The 27,149-nt window shown below is 36.9% G+C and overlaps 1 long non-coding RNA gene across 1 annotated transcript; it reads left to right on the top strand.

Annotated features, from left to right (window-relative positions):
- On the top strand, positions 1 to 25,939 carry LOC115929775. The gene is made up of 2 exons (XR_004066726.1): positions 1 to 435; positions 25,655 to 25,939. It is a non-coding gene; the product is annotated as an uncharacterized LOC115929775 (long non-coding RNA).
- Positions 25,940 to 27,149: the final 1,210 nt, after the last annotated feature.

The raw sequence follows: 27,149 nt of genomic DNA, 5'->3' as shown, positions 1-27,149 counted from the left end.
CATAGCTGCATGCCTCGAACATTCTTTCATGACCAGAATATGATTATTTTGAGGGTGACAGTGTTGTCTTTGCAGTAAAAACTTCCGTGCCTTGTCTGGAAAGTGGTAGGCGATTGAGAAGAAAAAGTGACTCGGGAAGTCTGTCGGCGGGTAACCATGGCAACTCCTCAACCATGACAGGTTGCCTGAATGAGTGTATAAAATGGTCGAGTTTACGGGCAAGGAGGCAGTGAGTGAGAAAGGAAGCAACGAACAACATCGAGATTAGCCATTTAGGGATAAAAGACAGAGTATTTGGAGGACATCTAAACAATAGACCGACCTTCTCTTTTTATGCAGTGTAGTGGAAAAGCAAGACGAACAACAGTAATATAATAGTCGAGCAAAACTGCAAACCGCCACCCGTCGCCTGTCTATCGCATACACACTTTTAAGGTGAGTCTTGTTCGCTATTTGTTCTTTTCACGCTCTTCAAAGGCATTTCTTTTTGTTAATATATATATAATCGTACCATATTAACGACCATGCGGTGGCAGGTCGTGAAACTATTTCAGAATGATTTTAGATTCCATTTATTCAAATATTACTTTACTTCAGGAAAAGTCAATTTTGCCAAAATTAAAGACAAAACAGGCTTTCTCTTACGAACGTGATGATGTCAATTGTATTCACAATTTGTTCAATTTATTTATCTTTTTGCTATAAATGTTTGTCATGAAACGTTGTTTTTCTTAAAGTCATATAAAACAGGTAGTTGCAGTGAATTGGAATATCGAATTATAAAGAAAGCGTGGTTACTTTATTTTCTATCAGTAAAAAAAAGGAGGAAATCCTATGTGAACAAAATCGCAAAGACTTTCCAAATTTCATCTCAAGGGCAACTTTAATATCCTTTTGTATATCCCGTAGAAATCATGTTCAGATTACGTAATACTTCATCGTAATGTTCGCACATTTCAAAAGATGATAGATAGGGCTATTGAAATTGACTTGGGATGAATTTTTAGACATTCTTTGTAATCGTGTTCATGCAAAATTTACTTCTGATCAGGAGGACTGCATTTTGTCTTGATTTCATTTCAAAGCTGAGATAAAAACTAGGCAAAGCTGTTATATCATCAAAGAAAAGTCATTTTTTTATTCAATTTTATGGTTTCTTCATAAAAGTCTCCCCTGCTAAGAGATGCATATAAATGCATTTGTACTATCAGCAGTTTTTTAAATTTTCTTTTCAAACCACTTAGCTGATAACAATATAAAAGTACATTTGTAACTACTAAGTATATCAATCTTACTGCTCTTGACATATATCATCACTTCAATTCATGGAAAAATATCCACCTCAATAATTTATGAGCGTTTTTTCCCAAAGCGAACTTTCTGTGAAGGTATACATCAATAACATTTCTATAATTGCCTCTTGTCACCTTCATTGCTGGCATTGCTAGCCTAATGATTGTTCGGAGACTAATTCTTCTTCCAAACTGTAACGGCAATAATTGCGCCTGTGATTTATTTGGAGAGATGCTCTAAATAATCTATCACATTTTGTAGGAGATGTTGACGAAATGATGGCGTCTATTAATCTCCCTCCTTTTTTTTTTTTTTTTAAATTTCATTTATAGTTTTGTTTAGCTGAAGAACAAAATGAATTCGGTGAAATAGGTTGCGGTGATTCCGACGTAATTTGTTAGTTTTATCTGATATTATTTCATTTCCCACAGGAAACAAATTTGTTAAACTGCATTATTTGTTCTCAGTATTAAGAAGATGGATATCTTATAGGATTAAAGAATATGTAATAACAGATCGGCTTCTATTTGCTGAATTTTGAAATATCTCCAAGATATTACAAATTAGATGCAATCACTTACAAATTGTGTAGCGCATATGTTGAAGAGGTGAATATATTTTGTGTGATTCAAATAATAAAAGTGTGCATATTTAAACTCATTTTCACATAATTCCGAGACATAGTTTCATGTATACTTGCTTTCTTGTCACTTTCGACATTGCCACCTCCCTTAAGACGAATATTTTTGTTTTCCTCAAAGTGTGGACATTTATAATATTGCAGATAGCAAACAACACCATCAGATAGACTGTTTTTTTAAAAATATGTAAATCGTTTAGATCATGTTACACCTCTATGTAAATATTCGATAAGTCGCAAGTTAGTACCTATTCGCGTTGTCTCATTGCAAAGCTTTTTTTTAATTGTAAATTATCAAAATCTGTAATAAAATATCACCTTATGATAATCTTATTAAGAGGAAAATAAAAACATACGACGAAGCCTAGCTAATCATGTTAGTGGAGGCTTCCCTCCCCCACACTTTTTACCGTAATATATTTTTACCTCTAAAGTAACAGTCTAAAATATTCCACAATACAAATAGCTGTAACAACTATCGGCCTTAAATAAATTACATGTCGGCATAGTTCTGGTTCAATAATTCGAGTGCCGGTAAATAATGGTAGAAATACTCATTAAAGATTAGCAAAACAAAATAGTCCCACGCGCTTTCAACCTCGATGCCTTCCGTTCTCTAAGGTGAAATCTTATAAATCATACTCATTTACAAATTATACTCATTATAATGTCGGTCAAGCCGATATATGACAATGTATTAATCCCATGTCCCTTTGAGAGGGATCGTTGCTGACCTTACAAATATTTTTTACAATGATTTATAGTTAACCATTATCTAAATTTAAAGCAAAAAACGTATATACAACAGCATTAATAATCATAAAATTTATATTTCAACAAAGCAATATTATCCAGAGGAACAAAAAAATATTGACAATATTAATTGTTATTACTACAAGTAGTAGTAGTAGAAGTAAAAGTATTAGTAGGGGTAGTAGTAGTAGTAGTAGTAGTAGTCGAAGTAGCAGTAGTCGCTTATTGCGTGGTTATTTGCGTGGTTATTTTATTCTGGAGTGGCCTAGCTTATCCGTCGATTTTCAACGTAAAATGAAAAAAAATGACAAGAAAACTTCGTATTTTGATAAACTGCTGGCTCAGAGCAAATGCCTGTTTTTAGAATCGTGTATCAAAGAATAAAACACATTATGCGTTCTATTCAGAGAAGTAGAACTCCATTTATGGAATTGTATACTACTAGATGCACGCAATTTTTCTAAAGAAGAAATATTGAGGTCTCAAATTATGACGTATTTCAAGGTAGAAGTTTCGAGCAAGGTTACCCTTTGTAGTTGTCTTCATCTGTAAATACTGCGTTGTTCGTATAGCCTTCCATTTTTTGCAAATGAGTCTCATGTGTCTTGTAATTATGCAAGAACAACCTGCATCCGTAATACCATGCCTGAGCTAGGAAATCGCATTCTTAAAAATGCTTGTTACGGAATGTAGCAGATACTTCTTTGGCTGTGTGTATACTTTATTTTACTGCTGCCTTTTATTACGTGATGTAATCTAAAGGTAATAATATAATACAAAAATTGGTAACTCTCGACAAATGAAAGACAATGAGTGTACATATTAGAGAGAATGATGAAACAAAGCTGAATTAGGGGGTGCATAGGCGCAAATGTGTGTGCGTTTCGTGAGTGCATGTGTGTATCTAAGGTGCATTTGTGTAACTTTTATCTGACAGATTAGTAAAAAATAAGAATACTGAAGGCTGAAGTTTGAGATTATTATGATAATTAATATAATAATGATAGTAATAATGATGATCATGATGATAATAATGATAATATTGATAATAGAGATAATAATAATCATCATCATCATTATAATTATAACTACGATAATGATGTCAGTGATTTAAATGACGTTTAAAAAAAATTGTTAAAACAGTTATTGATGAGTGATGGTAAACTCAAATATTCTTTGATTTAAGTTGAAATGGTATCAAATTTTGTTTAATATTCAAGGAAGAAAAGATACATTCCGACTTGTATTCACTTATCCCAGATCTCGCATTGTCGAAAAATCCATATAGAATTCTTCATTCATGAGAAAGAACACACCTCCATTTAAAACGCCTAAAAGTCAACACCGAATAACAGGTGTCGTATGGTCGTGATTATAATACCTGCGGAATTCCAGCTCATCATTGTAAGGAGACACGGAGGCACTATGGATATGACTGAGACCGTCCTTGTCTCCAGGGAGCTTCTAAGTGGTGTGGAGGATATCCCTCGGGACCCATTCATTGTGAGAATATTGACTTCTCTGGTTTCCCCGGGAAGACAAGATTCGCCTAATTTGGAGTATTATCCAATTCTATCCCCCTTACCCTTCTTGATTTGTCTCTGGATGGTGTGGTCGACTGGTTAAGGAGAGTAGTGAGTGGGGTTAATCGAGGCTTTAGACATGGAGAGAAAAAGAGGTGGAACATGTTGATCGAAGGCACAAGATACCAGGCGGAAATCGGGGAGAGAAGGTGAGAAGAGAGACGGGCAGGGATAAAGGAGGAACCGAGAAAGATGCCGGGGGAATTATGATTATAGAGACGCAGTGGCAAAGGAAGAGTGTGATTGAGAAAAAAAATGTAAATGTGTAATATGAGATGAGACGACAAATTTAGAATGAAATTTATTTTAAATGTGGCAAAAGAAGCCATTAACAAAAGTAATCCCTTAAGTTTACAACATGCTCGCGCCATATTCGCCACCGGTGTTTTGCACAATTTATATTTCCACCATGACTGTGTTTTATAGAAGATGCTCAATATCTAAGAAATGTTTTCTGACCTAGGATGAATTAGCTTATTGTAAACATTTTTTGTTTAAATCTCTTACAACGTCATCTCAGATGAGATTTTTTTTTTAATAACGAAAATACCTTTATCGAGAACATGTACATGATCATAATTATTTATTCAATCATTTCTTTGATATCTCTAAAAACTTGTAATTTGCGTACACTCTTGATTGGTCGTGATGTCCCTTTTTTAATATATTGGAAATACAAATTATGTAAGAGATGCAATTGTCATTCGCAAAATTCAGCATTTGTTGAAAAGTGGATGTCCGAATCCTTAAGATGCATTAGAGATAAGCAACATCCATTGCCTTACGCACGGTTTGAAGAAAAAATATGCTTTCTAAATTTGTCCCTACCTTAAAAGCTGAGAAATATGGCACCTTAATAATCTAAATGATTACGATAACAAATGGAAACCTAGAAAATGTCAACCCAAAACGGACCCGAGTGCAACGAACCTGTCGGCAGCATTTATTATTATATGAGCATGAGAGGTTTTAGGGCGGGAAAGTAACTGCAGTTATTACAATTCTAATCTTCTATCTACCGTTTGCTTTGAAATTAATCTGATCGAAATAACAGCCCACGGAGTATTCAAGCACTCCTTTGGCACAGCAGTTTATCTACAGGTAATTTAGGGCAATGTAGGGTTTTCGAAATACATTATACGACATATACTCCGGTTCAATGGCCAAATGGGTCAATTTTTCGCTTTAGTCGAATTTTATCTTTAACCCTAAACTAATAACTTTACGTAACCCTCATCATGAACCAAACGTATAGCCGTTGGAATACTGATTCTACATCACTAGCGTTGTGAGCACAGTGAAAATTTTGCATGATCAAATCGATGGAGCACCTGCAGTAACCATAAAAGGAATGTTACACTCTTTAATGTTTGAAAGCAATATAGAAAAAAGAATATTCGAACTGTATCACTCTTTTATCAAATATTTTCACGAGATATATAATATATATATATATATATATATATATATATATCTTTATCTATCTATGGAATGCTATATATATATATATATATATATATACATATCATATATAATAGCACTCATAGATACACTTATCCTAATATGAATGAAATATATCTGGTTGAAGTGCATATTTGTTAACTATAGATGTTGTATTATCTTTAAAAGTGCAGATGACATGCCTTTATCGGGTACCATAGTTACGCACAATCCAAACAGTACAGTAATGTTGATGACTATTCATACTTTTTATGACTAAAACACGTTCCTCTTGATGATGATGATGATCCACAGCACTTGTATGGCGTCATTTATATGTTGTAATGTGTGTTCCACATGGCTTATCACGTCTGCTGACATTCGCAGGTGTGGAAGAGATTTTGTCTGAATGGATTTAGAGGCCGTACAGGCCAATTTTCAGCAGCGGTACATGGTGAATTATTTATTTTTCAATTTTCTCCAATCACAGAACCTCCACATAGCCTTTATTAGTTAGTAATTATTGATGAAAGAAATGCAGTAATAGTGCATCAATAGGAAATCATAATTTGTTGTTTGTTTGTGTATTTGAGTTGTTGTTTTCTTAAAATTCATCCGGAAAGTGTCGTCTTTTGATTTGAATCAAAAGTAAGATTCAGATTTTCGGACCGTGTCTGAGTGGAACTTTTTTTCGTTTGATATTGATTTTTTTTTTTAAATTATGAATGCTTTACCTGACTGCTTAGAAAGCATGTATCATATGCTTTTAATTACACAACTATGTTAAAGAGAGAGAAATAAAAACATCTTTAATGTACTATCAAATCCGAGTTACAACCTTTTTACAACCTTTATTTAATGTACGTCCCCCAGTAAATACCTACACATAAATCAGCTTGTAATTCACCAGTTCATATATTGTTAGTGAATTGACTGATTCATTTCATACAGAGTTACAACTTCTGTTCGTATTTATCAATTCTATTTATGCATAAGTCCCTTTAAATCTGACTCAATAAAAGCAATGAAACACATTGTAACAAGCTATACCCTAGAAATCAAAACTTTTTGCTTGAGCACTGGTGTTCGAAAAATGTTTTGTTTAATAAATTGGAAATGGATAGTCAGCATGTCCAAGCAACGAACGACTATTTTATCAACGTGTTAATAAGACTGACTTAAGTGTAACCTAATATAAGATGGCTCTACAGTATTGGCTTATATTTCAGTAATACATTTGGTTGCATTTACATTGATGTGGAAGGCAAACGTCTACTCCACAGTGTAACGGGAGTTTGGATAATTTGTATGGCACTGAGCAAGGACATGTCCTCGCTAATTCGGATAAACATTTATACAAAAAAATGCGATTACGGCTTCCACAGACGCGTTTCTTGTTTTTTCTTTTGAATAAAAAGGATGCATACAGTAATTGATGGATGACTTTAGTTTAAATAAGGACACATAAGTAAGTCTGCATGATTATACCTATATATTTCAAAGACATGTTATGAATTATTATTTTTACCCAGGGTAGGGAAGACGAAGATTAGGAGCATTTTAAACCAAAATTATAGTTTGATATACGCCGTTCTGTTTCTCCATGTATCCCTATTTTGTTTCATAGCGCTGTATGGGGATTAAGGTAAAGGATTGGTAACCCACGCATTTGAAAAGTCATCATTTCGTCCACATCCTCAACCTTAAAACGCAACTAAAAACAGATCTGATAATAATTGGTGCCCGTCGGCTTTAATTCATTTTAATGGATAATGCTCTATTCCCCTGGACGTTTTTTTTTTACTTTTCAAATGGGCAGTGGGGTCGGAAGGAAAATTGGGGCTGACGGATACAAAGAATGGCGATTATCTGTTGCGATGGGATAGGGCACGCGCCTTTTGGCGTGGTGTAATCATGAAGAGCAGAGGCGCGATCATGCGCTACCCCTCGGGCAATCGTTGCACTATTGTGGAGAAACGTTGACTTCCGTAGTATGTCACGAATTGTCTTCTTCTCGGACGCTCCTTGAATTTGGGTTTCCTTGAAATGGACACGAGATTAACATGTAGCAAGGACTTTCTGCGATACGGACGCTGGCTTTTAAAAATGACTGATAAGTTACCGAGAAGTATAGAAAGAAGAAAATTAATGATTAACAAGTATTCTCAAACATGTTCAAAAAGGATTGATGGGAATTGTTAAAAGGAAGGAAAGTAGTACGAAATGTCTTTTATACGTTTAGATGGAAAATTCTACTACTTGAGTCAGGCAGTAATTGCATAATTTTGTCACGGTATAGAACATTATTTTGTCTTACTCAAGACAATAAAAAGTCAAATTTTTCAATCCCCTATATTCTGATTTCTTTCCTATATAGTACTCCCGTTCTTTAGAACAGCAATGTTACAGAAACAACATCCATACCGTTTCGTAACTCATTGTGTTTCGGGTTTTTTAACGTGGTAAATAGGCACAAAGGTTCATTACCAGAAGCATGGGCGGGGGATCAATGATGCTATTGGAAATGTTTAAATTTGCCATCGAAGTGTGAATGAGATATACCCATGAGCCTAAGGCCATGTCTGCAGAACAGAATTGTATGACGATGAGAAAGAAAAACTATGATCGATATGACAGCTTAATTTCATTACTGTTAACAGTGTGGATCTCACTGCGATTAGAATTACTTTCTAATTGGGCTATCAACCATCATTATGTAACATGCACCGGGGAATAAAACACAGCAAGTCGCCCACTGTATAAAATATGTAATCATAGTTTAAGGAATGCTCCGAGAAATGGGGTGTATTCAAAATCAAATCAAATGCACGTACTCAGTCGTTCTACAGGTCCTAGAAACATAATTCCGCTCAAATATGACGAAATCTTTAATGCCTGCGTAACCTTGTAAGGCATTCAGTCAATGTTTGCCAGTGGATATTGGAGATTTTGTTTTCCTGGAAGTTCATGAGCAGGGAAGTTATTCTCTCAAACAGGAGAGAACAAATAACACCGCTTCTCCCATTTGTATCGGTTAACTTGAAAGTGGAAAAATTGCCCTGTAGCCAGTAAACAGCTCAAGTAAATAACTCGATAACAAAACTAATCTACCTTGTAAAGTAGACCTAACAATATCCTTCTCTCAGCAAAGAAGCGCAAAATGACAACATGTTACGTGTTATAGAAAAACAAACTGTATTGTCTCTATCATTATGTATCATCAAACATTAATCTAATAATCGGATTTTGACTAAGTTGATATATCTAAAAATGTCTTCGAATCAAGAGTACCATAAAACAACATCAAATCTCAATATATGACTTTTTTGGTAGTTGGAAATGGTCATTTTTTTCTCAAAACTAAATTTTATGCACGACATGGCCCTAAACTATTGTATTAATACCGCCAAAAGATGAAAGCAGTTATAATCGGATTTTCTTGCCAATGCGATTAAATGCGATTTTAAGATAGATATCAATCTTAAGAAATTGAAGTAGGAGACAGAGAAAATGAAAATTTGTACCGAAGGAAACACCCAAGGTCAAATGCACACATCCGTTAACACACACGCACGCACGAAGTCACGCTACCCACACCCACATCCGAACCCACGTTACAATCACACGGTATACAAATGCAAATATCCCGTAATAATTGGTAAATAGACCAGCAAGTTGAACGTGATCCAAGATGCATTTGCCAATACTTCACAAGAACGGTTATTGGTAAGTACCGAGAAAATGGCGTGATAGTTTTGGAAACAGATGATTTAGGGTGGTAGGTTAGCCACCACGCCTCATTGGCCAATGTAATAAAGCATGGGAGTTTAATTAAGTTACTGGTCGGGGCTAGTATCGGAGTGTGGGTGAGGGTGGGGAAAGGGTGGGTGCGGGTATGAGAGTAAAGCTAAGATCTGCAATGAGTCCAAGAGGCTGTTCACACCGGCAGAGATAGCGCGCGCTAGACCGCACTATCTATACGGTTTGGAAGGTACAACGTCGTTTCGGTCCGCCCAACAGCGAGCCACGGCGAGCCAAAATGGCGTGCCACTGGAGCACCTCTTGGGGGTGGTCCACGAGAGAGAGCGCGGTCTAGCGCGCGCTAGAAAAAAAAGGGGGTGCTACGATAGACCGCGCTATCTCAATGCGGTGTGAACAGCCTCCAAGACTGCAAGAATTCACATCCTTAGACATTGTTTCCAAAGTTATAAATGCGGTTTTGCAAACATCTAAGGGCGTGCGAGTTGTGCAAGTTCACATGAGATTTGCACACGAAACCCATGGTAGAATCTATTGTCTGGCACCATCTGAGTTTAACAGTACCTTTTTCTTGTTGTACTTTTGCGATGTTCTTATCAACAAAGTTAAGATGAAAGAAAAAAAACAATGAAGAGTAAAAAGGGGGAAACATGATGCCGTCACTGCATCGAGGAAGTATCATCACTTTCTCAACGCCTGGCATTCTCACGTCACATTGATTCAATGCTCTTTGTCTCATTATCAACGGCGCGGAAATAAAAGACCGATTCGGACTGCTAATTCCCGACTCGTTTTCTTTTTTCTTTCTTTTACTTGCCTGCCAACTCTTTCTCTCCGTCAATTGCTTTGAATTCTTCCGACCGAACGTGTCGTCTTGTGGGAATCTGTGCATGCTATTTGCATGATTTGATTCATTATTCAATCAAATGTGCAGAGAGGGAAAGAAAGGACTGGATGTTTTATTATGTTTTTATTTTTGTTTTGTTCTGGGGTTTTTTTCTTTCTAACTTCGCCGATTGAGAGAAATAAATTCAATAGGAAGTGGTTTTTTTCCAGGACGGTGAGGTTAATGACGTACCAATTGAATGTCACCTATGCTTTCCCTTCTCAATAGAATAGTCACGATAACATCCTATTAGTGTAATACATTGATTGGTAGGTAGCAGACAGTGGTACTGACAATGCACTTAACACCATTTTTTAACACAAATGAAAGATATACCAAGAAATAGTTGTCATGGTCTACTTGATTTTATTTTTGTTTCATTGCGATAAGGTGAATTAAGGTTTTGAAATCGTTTCTGCACTTGTATGACATTCGTGAGATGGTAAAAAATTAGCAAAACGATTTGAATATTCGGGCAACCACTTACAACATCATCATCATCCTTCGCGGATATTAAAGTAAATTTATGGCTCAAGGTTTAAAATCCCTTATAAGTTATCGTGAGTGTCTTGAAAAGAATCTCTCGTACGGTTTCTCTCTCTCTCTCTCTCTCTTTCTTTTTCTCTTTATCGTCCTCTCCCTCTTTCTCTCCCTCTCTCTCTCTCTTTCTATCCCCTGCCAATGCCTCTGTCTCTCTGTCTCTCTCTCTCTCTATCCCATGTCAATGCCTAGACTTGTCAGTTGATTTCCATTAGCTAGATGGATAGGAGTCCTGGGATTACGTACTTCACTATGGGGTCTTTACATGAGTGCTTTCAATAGTATCCTGGTCCACAAAACCTTTTAATAGAATGCGAAAAACAATGATTAATTATTGTACATTGTACATGTTACAGACGGTCTGTCACTTTTAGTGGACTAGTTAGGCACACGTAACATATTTGATATTTAAAGTGCAGAGTTAGGGTGTTTTAACAAATTATTCTATAACGTTAATGCGGATTTAGCGCGATAAGACGTTTAATAACTATGGAAATAATCTTAGGTAGATTCTCTAGTGCAAGCTATGCAGAGCCTCATTGTGGCTGAAAATACAGATTTAACGTCACTACCGCATAACTACTTAAAGGCAGGGTATTCTACCGACACTACTTAATCTATACGTATACTGCCATCTGCTGCTCGCAAAGTCCCGATGTGTCGTCAGCCATGTCCCACAATGCATCTACAACTGCATAACGCGCGCGCGTTGAGGCTCGATTTAACAGGAAATCGCTCTATGTACGCCTTCACCGAAACATGGTGCAGTTGTAAATACATTACAGCAGTGGCAGCTATGTCGGTAAAATACAAAAGGAAAGTTCAGAACCGGTCTTAACTTCTATACTTTTGAACACAACACACTTCACTTACTTTCACAGTAATGCACTCCTTCCTTTATACTATACTTACAAACGGTAACAGAGATGGGATAAGATTGCTAATACCATATTATACATCAATAACTAAAACTATTTCTAACAATGATTGTGTAAACAGTAAATCGAAGATGTCCGTAATCAAAATGTCCGGTAGCAAAAGAGGTATTACTACTCACAATTTAAAAAAAAAAAATTACTATGACTACTTAGAGCAGCGTGAAGCAAACGACCGAAAATTATCTAATAAGAATAGATGAGTACCTTAGTAAATCATTTGCGTTACAGTGTCTTAAAATGTTTTTAAGGTTTGGTTATGACAGATAAGAATGAATCAGAAACAAGAAAAAAGCGGATATATAATCACACATTAAAGAAAATAGTCAGAATAGTTCCGATGTTTCATGTGCCTCTGGAGTTTTCCCTTTTCATTTTTGTTAGGAAGGCAGGTACAGTTACTGGAAAGGTGGGTGTCTGGACGAAGCAATTTTGAGATCTCGGCGAATAATATCATGGAATCTTAAATCAATGGCGGCGTACTTTACTTGCGATTAAGATGTGTGGCACGCCCAGCTTATAGGGTCGAGGGCACTCTGTTTCTTGCTGGAAAGATAGAATGGTCGTATCATATTCTCTCTTTATCTTCCCATGTGGGAGGGGGTGCAACAGTACTCGTACATCACTGCCAGACACAGCACAGTCTGATGACGACAAACACGTAATGCAAAGGTCAAAATATGTTGACAAAGGAAAGATGTCACAGGTCCAATGAATAAATTTCGGTAGCAAATTACTGCATGTCTTTCATGCGACTTTAACAATAAATTACAGATGCCTTGACCACTCTCACCCTCTCCCCCTCTCCCACAGCCATCTTGATGTTTCCAGTACAGTCATTGTGCAATAAACCGATCAATGATCTTTCTCACTATTATCTTCTAGTAGTAGTGGATGTTTTTTATGCATCAAGATGTTATGTATCTAGATTTATATAGATTTGAATGTTAGCAACACACTACAGACACAAACACACCCACACAAACAAACCCACACAAACACACGCGCACACACATATAATTGGGTCTGTTGTGAATAACTTGAGAGTATAGTTCTTTCCAAAATTATGGAGACAATTTTAGGCGTGGGAACATCGTATATATAAATATTTTCATATATAAGACATGTTAGAAAACCAATCAAAATCAAGGTTTCCATGAGAGTTACCATTGATGGTAAAGTCACCATCAATGGTAAGTTTTGTGCAACGGGACCGTTGATGAGCAAGTGTAAAAAGCTATTAATATCATATATGGGAAGAGAAGAAGCTCATTGAATGTTTATATTAAAAAAAAAGAAAACAGAGACTGACATAGCACCAAAGTAGTTAATATATTCATGAAAGTTTGATGAATTATCTTCTTTTACGAACTGGTATATATTTTCAGCGGTAATTTCTGTAAAGCATATCTCCACCTTTGTCCTTTGAGGGATCTTTGTTGCCAGCCATTCAGCGTCCAATTCCAATATTTCCCGCGAAAACATCTCAAAATCCTCTTCCGCCTCAAGAGAGTATCGGCGTATCACATTTTTTTAGCACATTAAAATGTGATAATTTCTGCAAGTGGTTGGGTCTCAATTATATCCCTATCGGTGAAACTTTCACATCTTCTGATCCATTGTCCGCCGGGCCCACTCTCCCTCTGTGACTCATTCTCTCTCTCTCTCTCTCTCTCTCTTTCTCTCCATATATCTTTCCAATAAAATTATCCGATGCCAGGCTTAGTTTTTCCTATGTAGTAATATTGCGCTAAAAAAAAAGAAATAGAACGCATTCATTCACACGGTATGTTCATATCTTCTGAAGATGTTATCGTGTCTTACTTTGAGACTCGACTCTTATGTATCCCAACCCGATCCTCTGTAAAGGCTCTCCAGGTTTATTGCTCTCACCTCTCGCTTTCTCGCTCTCTCCTTTCCATAGACGTACACACACACACACGCACGCATACCCACACACACACGTGCGCAAACGCACGCACACGCACACCACACACACACGTTCACTCTCCCCATGTTTCTCTTTATAAATAATAGACTCGATTCAAAGTTTGTACAGTCGATCTTCGTGCAGTAAGTCCATATCTTCATAAGATATATTTCATCTTTGAATGTGATCTTCACTCTTCACCTTTCTACCTTTTCCTGGGTTCTCTCTCTCTCTCTCTCTCAAGGTCCCCTTACGCCCCCCCCCCCTCCCCCACTTTCACTCTCGCGCATACACATATTCGACAAAGCCCTCTTTCCCGCTCCCACTCTGTTCCCCCTCTCCACCACTCTCTGCTTTCATGCATCGCTCTGTTTCCCTACTTCCCTCCTCTTCCCCATCTCCCCTCTCCACTCTCTCTTTCCCTTTCTCTCTCTCTCTCTCTTTCTCTGTCTCCAATACCCGTCTCTGAAAATGAGTGTATATCACTTGGTGCATGGTCGTCTCATTATTTTTTCAAATCAAAGGTCATTGGATATTCCCATGCAAAATCCTTGCAACATCTCTTCGAAATGGGAGAAAAATCTAAATCAGCGTCCAATATACAGACGGCTGGAAAAAGGCTAGGGCAAGTGCCTGGAATAAGAGTCAATATGGGCCTACGTACAGGAATAATATTGAATGCATTTTTGACATCCCAAAAGTTTTGATGACCTGATTTGATTGTCTGAGCCAAAAGATTCATGGTACATCGAAATCGGTAGATAAAAGATAGAACTTTCCAATAAGTAATAAAACATCGCATTGGACGGTTTGAGATAAGATTACGGCCTCGAAATGTATCTCCAGAATATGAACCCTAGCTTGGATGTCAATCAACGCTGGAAAATAACGGAAAAGCACAAATCTATATTACATTAAATGGGTATAATTTACGAGGAATGCCGTGAAAAACAAGTTGCAATGCAATATCCGAGGCGCTCTGTATTCGAAAAATCACTCCATTTTTATCACACGCCCCCGCTTATCTCAGTCCCACGACGATTGTGTATACAATGGGTGCTCGCCCCGTTTTGTGATTAAACGAAAACCATACATGAAAACATTATAGTACGAAGTCATATAAGTCAAATACCGGGGGTTGTTTTCATGCCGTGCATGTAAGGCTCTTATCGCATATGGTTCATTGCATGTGGGTAAGAAGTTCAAAGCAATTAAACAAAGAAGCACGCTAGCGAAAAGGATTGTTTTGTTTGCTTTATGTGACTGCAGGAATAATTTCAGTGTGTCATTGCTTTAAAGACAAACAATAAGAATATGAAAAAACAAAGAAAGCACTAATGAGTACAGACCTTGCTAAGTTGACATTTCGCATTGCCAATTCACGCCAATTAGGTAGAAATTGTGTATTTTCGTTTTCTCGCTTTTTTTTGTGAAGCAGAATTTAAAGTGTCAACGATGGCTTTACACCCTATTGACATTTCACACACTTTTTCCTTTCGAAAAACAGTTAAACATAAAGCATATAGGCCTACCTTTAACAGAAAGAGCAATCAATTATTTATGCTCATGACTTTTTATAATTAGGTGCGTGTTATGTTTATAAATATATATGGTCATGCTTGTTAATCCGCCTTCACACTTAGCCTACGTGAGGTGTTTGGTAGCACAATTCTGCCTTTTCGCAAGTTCTCATCATTTCTTGAAGATGATGAGTGCAGTCGTTCGACACTACAAGCGAAAGAGAGACGGGTGACGAATTCCGAACCCCCCACAAAAATATCAAGTACATGATGTGAGGATCCGTCATCGTCAAAATAGCCCCGTCCTTTACTCAGCAAATACACTCAAGCTTCTTTTCTACTGAATTAAAGTTCTCAAGTGGCGTACCAGTGCCACTTCATGTCCATTTCCATGCGCTACGCCGAGTGAGGAGAGTCATCTACCGTGTAACGTGCCTTAAAAGCTCAACCAATTAGACATGGACAAGCGCATGTCCCGTAACTGCGCCTTTTACGCAAACACCAGAAGGGGTCCTGGAAAAACCGCGACGTAGTTAGTGTACCTTCGTAGGTAGCACTTCCTTTTTGTTAAGGGGGCAAGGGGGCGCACCTCCCCCTCCTTATATAATTCGAACGAATGACCGCCATTAGACAGTTAATTATCATTAGATTGCTATTGAAAGCCGATAATGTTTGGTGTACTGCTCGGTCCCATGCGACATTCGAATGGGGAATTTCTGAACATTATTCGTGAAAGTTAGATTTACACATTGATATTAAAGGGGAAGGGAGTAATGGTTGTCAGATAATGTGCCCCACCCCCTCCCTCTCCCACCCATTGCAAATAGCCAAGGTCAGAAGACGCCCCCATTGCAATGTGTATTCGAGTGTTTTGATAGGCAGAAACTTCGATAAGGAATATCATTGTATGTGTCATCCCGCAATTCTAAGAAACGATGCTTATGACAAAATGTATATATTCCATACAAGAAATCTATGCAATCAATTTATTTCAATCAATGCAAATGAGTATAATATTAATGAATAAGAATCAGTCCTCTGATGAATTTGATATTGTTCTAATATCATACATAGACAAAATATATGCTAATGCTGCTTATCCTATTTCATATTTCCTTCCAATGTGTTAACTGTGAAAGTCGAGAGGGAGTGTAGAGTTACGTATCGGGGATGGAGGGTGAAGCTTAATAAAGAGATACTCAAGTTCAAAGTTTGTTTTGCAAATATCTAATCTACCCCAAAACATTTTTTATTTTACTTAGGAGAGCATGTTGAAAGTCTATTTAACATTGGTTTGCAATCTAACGATATTTTGCACTTACGTATCAGTCTCGAAGCACATTTCAGGCAAAAAAAAGCACACGTTGTATTGTAAAAGATGAGAAGAAATTAATAGCTTAATTGAATACGTTTTGGATTCATTACAAAAGGGAGTTACATTATCCCCTCTTGCTCAACGCATTATTTTATGAAATGTTGTTATTCAATTTCATCCAACATGCGAAGCCCTTAGATTCAACCAACATCCTAAGAACGCATTATAAACATGTTCATTTTACAACCACTCTTAGAAAATATATGATTTTTTACATACTCCATACTCGGAAATTTAGAAATAGACAGGCATTGAGATTGCATCTGTGCTAGCACTAAGAATTATGATTGGCTGGTAATTTGTGGATTCTTCCTACGTGATGCTGGTAATGGATTCATAGTATCATTGTCAGCTGAGTCATATATCATTGATATTTCATCAATTACATGGCCCAATTTGGACAATAGCATGAGGAGGAGGCCGATTCAACGCGAGACTACATACACCAGCTTTATTATATTATCTTATTAGAGTGAACGTAACAACTGAGACAAAAGGTAGAACTCTATGCGTAGGTGGATGCAGAACATGTTTCCTGTTTACAACACGATTCGTTGGGGGAGGGGAAAAAGATGGAGAGTATTTCAAATCATGCCATTGAACATTTAAGCAGATTGGGAAAATGAGATTTCTGTTTCTTTAGAAGTCTTTTAAAAATACATACAATACCAAATGTTGTGCAATGTACGTCATCATTATCCTCAATTAGATGAAAAGTAAAGAACATCCAAAATGAACATGTGGTGAACCAGTTTTTCAGGTTCAGGAGTAATATTAATATCAATATTCTACTCTTGGAAAGTGCATATTACATTGTAATATTATGTAAGCGCTTGTAATAAGATTCTTGTAGCTCTGGCAACTGTTATAGCGTGCAGTCCATTTCAGGGAATAACTTAGTGAGGTGCCCACTTACTACACCTGGGTTGGGTGCGGCAATTGTAGATTAACGTCTTGCCAAACAACCTTAGTGGAATAACATAGCCACTATTCCTCAATGGATGAACTAGTAATATTTCACATCCATATTGCAAACTTTGATAAGCATATAGAATAAGAAATATTACAACACTGAAATAGGTACTGCAGAGCACTACTACTTTTAATAAGAGCGCAATGAATTGCCACGATGGGTCTTCATTCAAATCCGGCTGCATATTTTAAAATGAAAATGCAACTATATGAAAAACCTAATTGACCTCCTCATATATTGTTGGTGTCTTATTATTATGACGTTGGAAGTACTGCAATCGTTATTGAACCCGTAAGTGGATTTTTGTGAATCCAGCTTATCAGGCTTATGATTATGAACGTTAAAGTACAATCACCTTCATAGTTGTTGGTTCAAAACTACCAATGCTATAAAGAAGGCACATGTCACTCCTAAAACCCCGAAAAAGAATGCCCGATCTGTTCAAATTCTAGTGTACACTCTGATTTTGAGAAAGAAAAATTAGAGAACAATGGTGGTTTGCTCTATCAAAGTAATCTATTGCTGCCATCCATTCTGTATTTTTGCAAAGGTTGAAAAAAGAACGTTTTCGCTGGGAATCTTACCCGGATCCCTGGCTTATACCACCAATGCCTTAACCACTAGACCACTGAGATGTCCCAAAAGTTCGGACATGGCCAGGTTCGACTGACTGACGGTTTTACAATTCTTCAACCTTTATTAATTCTTTTTCATAACACCTTCAAAATAATGGAATGACTTTAAATAGTTGCCTTTCACTTGATTGCCTCTTTACCTTTGTTATGGATGTTTGTATGGTAAATGCTTAGTGACAAAACAAGAATCAATTACACAATGGACTGATTTTTGCTATTCATTTTTATGATTTAAAGTGTCAAATGTCATCTTTATCGTTTAAAACTAAACGTATTACTATCATATGAAAAGTAGAGTGATATCCGCCACTCGTCACAAGTGATTGTGCTTATCTAAATTAAGCATTATGTCATTTAGAGAACATACCTCAATATCTTGTGTTTATGTCTTTGATGCTGGTGCAATAGATGGTTCGATGGGTTCATCATTTCCAAGTGCAGTTAATCACGTTTCATGGTAGACGGATATGCCTGCAAATACACACACATGGAATTGTTACAAATATTTGTTTGTAAACGAATTGACAAAATAAATTTCCTGACGTACATGATTGTTCATTAAATACCGAAAAACTATACCAAATTATGTACAAAAAGTGTTGTTTGTCGATAAGCTGCCTGGTAGGGTTCAAGTGCTTATCAATTAACGCACAAAGAAATCTTTCCATATTCTATTTTCATTGTTTCTATGTTGTCATGTACTTGTACTATAATGACAGGTAATCCAATTTAACTTCATTTAAAAATCAATAGTTTAGATAGATTTAAACTGATTTATTCAATCTAACTGATAATAAGAATTAAAAACAAACAATTTCTTACTCGTACCGCTGATAACTACTTTTTTTGCAAAACTCTTCTTTTTATTGCAAATACCATGCATACACTCAACCGTTATCTAATTTTCACTTGCAGATAATTCCTGATATTTTCTTTTGAATCGTAATACTATTGTATCTATTTATGAATATATATTTAGATAGACAAGCCAGCATAATATTATACATGTATCATCAAAATGAGCAGAATGAGATGTACAACATGATAACAATATCCCAATACCCTTTAAAATAATGACTTCGAACAGACGGTATGAGATATATGTATCTTTCTCTCAAAAGAAATTATGAGACAAGACGTGGTCGTTTAGTTCAAGGTATATTCTTTTACTGTAGGAATGCATTTACCAGAATAAATCTAACTTTATTTGTTTATTTTTCTTATTTACTTATTTCTAGTTATAAGAATAAAATGCAGATTGTGGTGACTGTTACCTAAAATATCAACAGAAGATAATAACGTCATGAATGACCCCCCCCCCTTTATTATTATGTTATTCCTTTGTTTATCATGTTACTGTTCATCTCTTTTAAGGTGTGGTAGATGAGTATCTTGTAGGACTTGAATTTCCCACAGAACGGCACGTTTAAGGTCAAAAGTGCAATTGAAAGATTACAGATTTGATGGTAACATGATGCTCCGGCGACAATCGCTTCGTGGACAAAAACAAATTCTTTTTACACCAATGAAACTCCTGACACCTCAACAGTGGACCTCCCACTATACAAAAAAGTTTACCCAAAATCAAAGCTTAGACCCAATTGCAACCCAAGCCCTCACATCTTACAAAAGGAGCAAACATTTCATCTTTGAAGGCCTATCCAGTTTTCTGCATCATTTGCCTAAAACTTGGAAGCTAATAATCTTTATTACGCCGTGCCCATTACTACACTTGGTTCAAGAGACATTTGTGTAAGTAAATAAAAAAGGGTCTTGTCTGACGACATAAGCACCAAACACAGATTCGGAGGGTGCAAAGAAGAGCCATGGGTGGTCACAACAGACTGAGCAACACTCGACAGGGGTATCCAGGAATTTGAAAGGGGGAATTATACAAAAACAAAGAGCAAAAATGAAGTCTATCCCATTTTCAGAAGCCGTTTGGATCACAACATTTTTAATTGTTCCTTGTACTTTTTTGGTGTATTTTTATCATATTGAAATGTCATTGTGTATTCAATCGAATATATTTCCTCCAAACCACTGTGAATGTTTTTTTTTTTGTGGGGGGTGGGGGGCAGTAATGAGAACGGCTTTTCCTGAATAACATACAGAAAGTTGATTTAAGTCGTATTATAAATCTTCCTTCAATTGCAACACGGCAAAGTACAATCCCCAAAGTGAGACACCCACATATGAAGTAGGCTATGGAAACATCAAAGCAAATCATATTGATCAAAGTAAATGCAGTCAGCCGAAATTACATTCTTTTGGGTGTGAATGATATCCAGAACAATGTTAGTGGGAGGCAATAACGGCTGCTGCGATGAAATAACTATGGACAGTGTCTGAAGGCTTTTGATTCTCACGGGTAATCAGTTCATCTCAGGTTCAATAGAAATCAACCAATCCCAGTTTCAGACCGATATGTCATTAGTTCCGTGGAGATATTCGGCTCCCAGCGGCGGGCCGAGATAGAAACGGTGTGGTTTAGTCAAGCTGATGACGTTGAACCGCGTTACGCACGCTGGCACATGGGATTCTGCCGAGGTCAATATTGTTGCTGTCGAGGTGAAGATGGTACATGGAAAGAGGGTCATGCACGAAATTGCTAAGATGAGATTTACACGAAAAAAGGACAAATGTGGAGACGCAGATGACTGTGTACGATGGTCTTGACATCCTTGATTGGAAGTGGGGTTGTCTGGGGCGCCTCGTGGGAGAGGTCATGGTTTGGACGGGATAATGATGTTGGGAGTAATGTTTATCAACATTCTGAACAATATAGCTACAACATAGAAATGTGTTCAAAGTCTGTAAACAGTTTGCTGCTGTTGACGCATGGATGTAAATTGTAGAAGTTAAACAATCGCAAGAGATGACAAGGAGCTCTCTTACCCTGAACTTTACCAACCCCCAATGGAAGATCACAAAGTGCTCTTACAGTCAATATTGTATCACTGTAGCATTGGGGAGGGCATTGGCTAATTAAAAAAGAATGAAAGAAAGAAACTGGGATGAAAGGGATAGAGGGAAAAGAAAGCCGAGAAGTAGGTGAAGTGATAAATCCCTTCTGACTCTGACGATGTGGGTTTAACACATGACTGAAGCTATAACTCATTTCCTCTATAATAATCAAACAATGTACTGAGCGAAAAGTCGTGTCAAGAGATGTCGTTTGGGAATGGGGATGTCATCTAATCCAATTGCTTTCGGAAGGAGGGGGTTGACAAATGTGTAAATGTTTGTACTTGTTTATCCTTGGCGAAAAACCTTGGTTTCCGATTTTGTTTTTGACTGGCAAATGATTCTTCTCTTCTATCCCCAGGAGATTTTACCCCAAACCCACTCCCTCCACAATCGGGCAACTTCATGGCTCATATCTTTTTCGAAGGAATAAGCGTAATGTAAACAATTTCCTCAAATAATGTTGCTTTTTCAAAATCAAAGTGAAAAAAAATTACTTTGTTTCAAGGACATTAAACTCCTTAACAAAGCAATTTTAAAAAAAATCATGGATACAGACTACAAAAAGTGATACTGATTTCATAAGATTGATATTGAACTTGTTATGTTGATTACACGGATAGAATCATTAAACTGACGGACCAGAATTATGATTTGCTATTCCTCACTTTAATACTGGACTGCTCAATGCATAATAAAAGTAGCAATGTTTAATTTTCTCTCTCCAAGAGATGTGTGTTTGACATTTTACTTTCATTGATACGTAGAAAATGTGTTCACTTTCACACTTTGAACGATCCACTGCCTGGCTCGAAGTCATCGCCAAAGTAGGTTAAGTTGCTGCTTCTTGGCAGTTTGGATCCGTTCGTGCTATCAAGACAGTATGCAAGAACATTGGCAGTATGAAAGAACATTGACAGTATGGAAGAACATTGAATGTATGCAAGAACATTGACAGTATGCAAGAACATTGACTGTCCACCAGAATGATGTCTTTCCTTCAGACTTATCATCAATCATCCTAAAAAACTTCCAACTCTTGAGGGAGGGGGTGAGAGAGGGATGAGGAGACCTTTTTACCATTCCGGTCATATCAATTTATTTACTCCCCCGCAACATGACAGCTTATGATATAGTTCTCTTCCCTTCTATAGGTTATACCTCGAAGGATCCTTCCTGTTGATGTGTCAGTTATTATAGATATTATGATAACGTAACCTTATAATAATGATAAATGATATGGGTACCAATGGTGCAATCACTGTGAGCTTGCATCATGAAAACGAATATTTAAATCGACATAAGCGCCCTAAAATTAGAAGTATGACATTAAGCTTTTTACCAGAGAAAGTGTGATTGTTATTTCAAATGTAACCTTGCAACTGATTTCAATACCTGGTGGTTTACTCTGGCGCCATTTAAGTCATAGTTCTTGTTTGATATACAAGGCAGTTTCGGTGTGGGTCTATTGGTACAACACGTATTACTTGAGACAGAGCTATTATTTTCTGTATTTGAGACAAAATGCTGAAGGTTAATCGGCGCAGCGCTAGTCTACTCGCAACGACAAGTATGAAGGACATATCACTACAGCTAGTCATTTTCTCGAAAGAACCTTTCTTCTCATTATTTCTTCCATGACTGAAGGCATCAACCTGGTAAATTACATTAGAAAAATCACGATTCGATACGTGAATGAAGAGACGATGTATGGCTCTCATTTCGTGGTGTGGTTTTTTTTTTCTGCTTCGTCTTTTGTGGAAAAGGTGATAAAGTCTGAAGATGGTCTACGTGTGTGGATGAAATGCCATTTGATGAGACAGTCCGCAGTTGAGCCATGGCCATCCATTCTCTTTTTCATCCCTCCACCCCACCAATGGATTCCATTATGAATAGGCCGTGTCATGTTACTCTATTTAGCACGGCTAGGAGGCTGTGGCGAAGAGACGTCGGCGCGTGCTCGCGAAAGAAAGTCCATGAGATACAACAAAATGAAAAAATATCATGTCGGCGAACGCACGTCCATCACGCCTTCGCTTATTATCATCACAATACGGCTAAAAGATGAAAAGACGGTTCGATTTAATATATTACATCACAAATCCAGCTTTTGTAATGATTAAGTAACCGTCATGCGCTCTAGAAAAGATGGCTCATGGAGGCACAAAAACTGACCATCAAAATGATTGATGGTAATTATCGATTCATAACGTGTGATATGAGGGGTACAATAACCCATTTACTTTGTCAGAGATGGATGCATTTGTAGAGATTTGCTCTATGCTGATGATCTTTGGGATCGCATGTCAAAAGGTTCATTGGATGATATGTACATTAGTCATTAGACCGATTATGACATGGTATACCAAGCTGTCTAACTCAATAGAATACCCGGGGCAGGTTGGCCGCTTTCTCTCCGATAATACACTGATATACTACCCAACCTATTCTCACTTTATAAACGACCATGAGGAGCATTAACAAAAGGGCACGGTTGTAACCAGACACCGATATTGGAAATGGCAATCTATTCCTCAAATATGAATAAGATGTGGTAAAGGTATTAAATGATTTAAATTCGCCCTTTTAGTGCATGACTGACAATGAAACTGGCTTTTTGCCGAGATTGATTGAATACTTTTTTAGTTTCTACCTTTCTGTTTCCGTCTATCTTGACGTTATATACATCATTCATCTTAAATCTAATCACTTTAATGCACTTTGGGATATCTTTCCCGTAATAAAAAATATATCTGCCCGCTATTACAAATGAAGATGATTATAAAAAGAAAGAAAGTGAAATATTTTGAAACAAATCAAACACCCTTTAGCACATTGACTGTTTTGAAAAATGTATTTATAAAGACTATACATTGTCTATGTGTTAGGCAAGCGTAATGCAAGTAAAACTAGTTGATCTTCTACAGATTGAATTTCAAAAAGTACGTGATGTTTTCCCCTTTCCGTGAATATCATCCATTTTAATCTCATGTAGGAGAAACCTTGACAAATTGGAACAACCTGGGCCCCTGGCTTAAAACTTACCACTGATGGTAACTACCATGGCGACGTCACTCAACAATGAATCAAAACAAGGTTTCCATGGAAGTTACCATGAATTGCAAAGATACCGTCAATGCTAAATTTTATGCAACGAGGCCCAGGTTTTTCAAAGTTTTCGAGGTTTCTCCTTTGTCGGCATAGGGCTTAGCCGGAATACTCCCTCCTCACAACCCCATTGCAGGGGAAAGTTATTAACACTTGCACCCAAGGTACAACCCGTCCCATCCATTCGGTAATAAACGGTGAAATTTAAACTATGGCTTTCATTTCTTCCCTTACATTTATTATATTAACCCATTGAATAAAGCATCTCTCTTAAACCATTTTGTTACAACAGAATCGATAGTCAAGTAGCAATATCATTCAATCTAAATCATTTCAAAATCATCACCACAAAAAATTATTATATTCAGAGTACACATCAAATAAAAACGTAGTATTTAGAATGGTATAATATTGAAATCATCACTTATTACCATAATTTTTTTTAAAGTAGACGCTGGAGGGTGACACGCGAACTATTTCATCGAATCCTCACAAAAGTTTTATTGTAGCGAAGTGACAAGTAAATAAGCTGTTGAGAGGAATTATCATAAGCAGGAAACACAAAACAGTGAAAAAATGATTAATGATTAAGGCCCATATGTTGAAATGTAATGGACTGTAACAGAAACAGTCATATTAACTGGGGTAGCGGAATTAAGAACCGAAAACAATTATAAAGGAATGAGGCAGCGGTAGACGCTCTCAAATTATTGGCTTACATGCAGATAAGGCCTAAATCGACTGATTTGATTGAAGAACCAGATAAGGTAGAACCAGATAAGGTGGAACTAGTCAAATTTGACTGAACGCCAAAGATACAACCAACAGCAATATATTGCATAGATTATACATGTAGTTAACAGGAAGTGGCGGAGCGTAATCATACTCAAGGTTCGTCAGCACATTGTACGACACGTGCCTAACGGTTGAACTAGAACTTTAAAATGGAGGGAGCAAAGCAATCGAGCGGGGTTATAGAAGGATAATATATGTCATAATGTCCTTTTCCCTCGTTAATATTCTTCTAATTCACTTAACCGTCATCATTTGTTGGCAATAGATAGGTACGCCACAGGTTGCTTTATCATTGCAAAAAAGAATCATTCAGGAATTTCATTTTTATGAATGCACTATAATAGAAGAACTATAAAAGTGGATTACGAATGAATACGGAAAGATTTAAGGTAGTCGGATCTTAGTAGTAGATTGTTGTACACATTATACATTTTATTTCGTTATTGTCAGCTAACTAAGTTAACCTAAATACCATCTGACTATACTAACATTCATTCTGTTCATTTTGTTTTCCCGCTGCAGCCTACAGTCCACAATGAACACGCTATCGCAATACCTTCTTCTGCTCTGCTCGCTACTGGTTTTCATCCAGAGCTACGCTCTCCCAACATACGACAAACAGAACGTCGACGAACTCCAAGGCGACAATGACATCGATGAACAACAGTTAGAAATGTGGGACGCGATGCAGGGGGGCGACAACGATGACGTCTTTTCCCGATTAACGAGGGGTGGAGAAGCATTCAGCCGTGACCGACGTCGCGTTTGCGTCAGCGACTGCAGTTTCTGCCATTCTTTCTTCCCAACCTACAAGCTCGGAAACTGCTTCCACGGGTGCAGGAAAGGATTCCATGATCTGGGTTGCAAGCAGTTCCGCTACTAAGCTCCCGCAAACTATGTACATTTAGGTTGATCCTTGAGACACTTGTAACGTTCCTTTTCAGTTCGTCTAGTATACAGTCCTTTCCTTGGCGTCCCGTGTAGCGATGAAGGTAGCTAGTCCCTCGCAAATGGCCCTACAAACTTGACATAAATGACATCTCTACCAAACATAACATGGCGTAGTAACGGATCCGAGCCTGTTTGTATTGATATCCAGCAGTTTAGAAAGAGAACATCCACAAACGTTGGACAATCGCTATTTTTCTGTACATAATGTATTCTACAAATAACTGTTTTCGCTCTTGCATTGCCCAACAAAAAAATTATGTGTGGTTTTATGAGACGGATTGATTTTCGTCAAAACATGTTGCCATGTTTGTTCTGTAAAGTTGCCGTTCACAAGTTCTCTTATTTCATCTACAACGGTCTGTCTGGTTGACACTTCTACTTAGTAAACTATGAAGTTGTCTATATTGTGTAAGTGCGAATGTATCTGTTATCTCTGGTACCCAGAATATGTTAACGTTAAAAGAGTTACCATGGTTAATTTGCATTTCTGTATACATGATTTAATAAAATTCCACAAAATCTCTATACTGAAGCATTTTATTGGCCAGAATTGTTAAAGCAATTGATAATAATAATTATTGTTATTATTATTATTGTTACTGCTACTATTATTATTATTTTCATTTTTTAATAGTATTGTTGTTGTTGTTAGATAGGCTGACTCGTCTTAATTCATAGACTAACAATTCCCAAAACGACGCAACATTAATGTTGACATTAGTATTATTTGTGCTCATTTTAAATCCTGTTTACAGTTATTAAAAGAATCATTGCTCATTCAAACAAGAAAAGTAAAATAATGTGAAAACACTGATATCCCCAAATGTTTACAGATGTCAATGATTTTTTTTAATAGTCTTTGCCAAATTTCATAAAGTATTTGTAGTACGTATTAAGATTATGAAATGGTAGTATAGATGAATATTACCACAATAATTAGCATTATTATGGTCTATATGCTTTATATTTGTATATGATGTATCATAATCATTATATGTTGATTTTATTTATTGAATTCTTCAATACCAAATAAAGGGTTCATATTTTCAGCTCCCACTTTCCAGTC

Source organism: Strongylocentrotus purpuratus, unplaced genomic scaffold (assembly GCF_000002235.5).
Source record: "Strongylocentrotus purpuratus isolate Spur 01 unplaced genomic scaffold, Spur_5.0 spur5_scaffold_5, whole genome shotgun sequence".
NCBI lineage: Eukaryota > Metazoa > Echinodermata > Echinoidea > Camarodonta > Strongylocentrotidae > Strongylocentrotus > Strongylocentrotus purpuratus.
The sequence above is the reverse complement of the archived record's forward strand: the minus strand, read 5'-3'. Positions and strand labels throughout refer to the sequence as shown.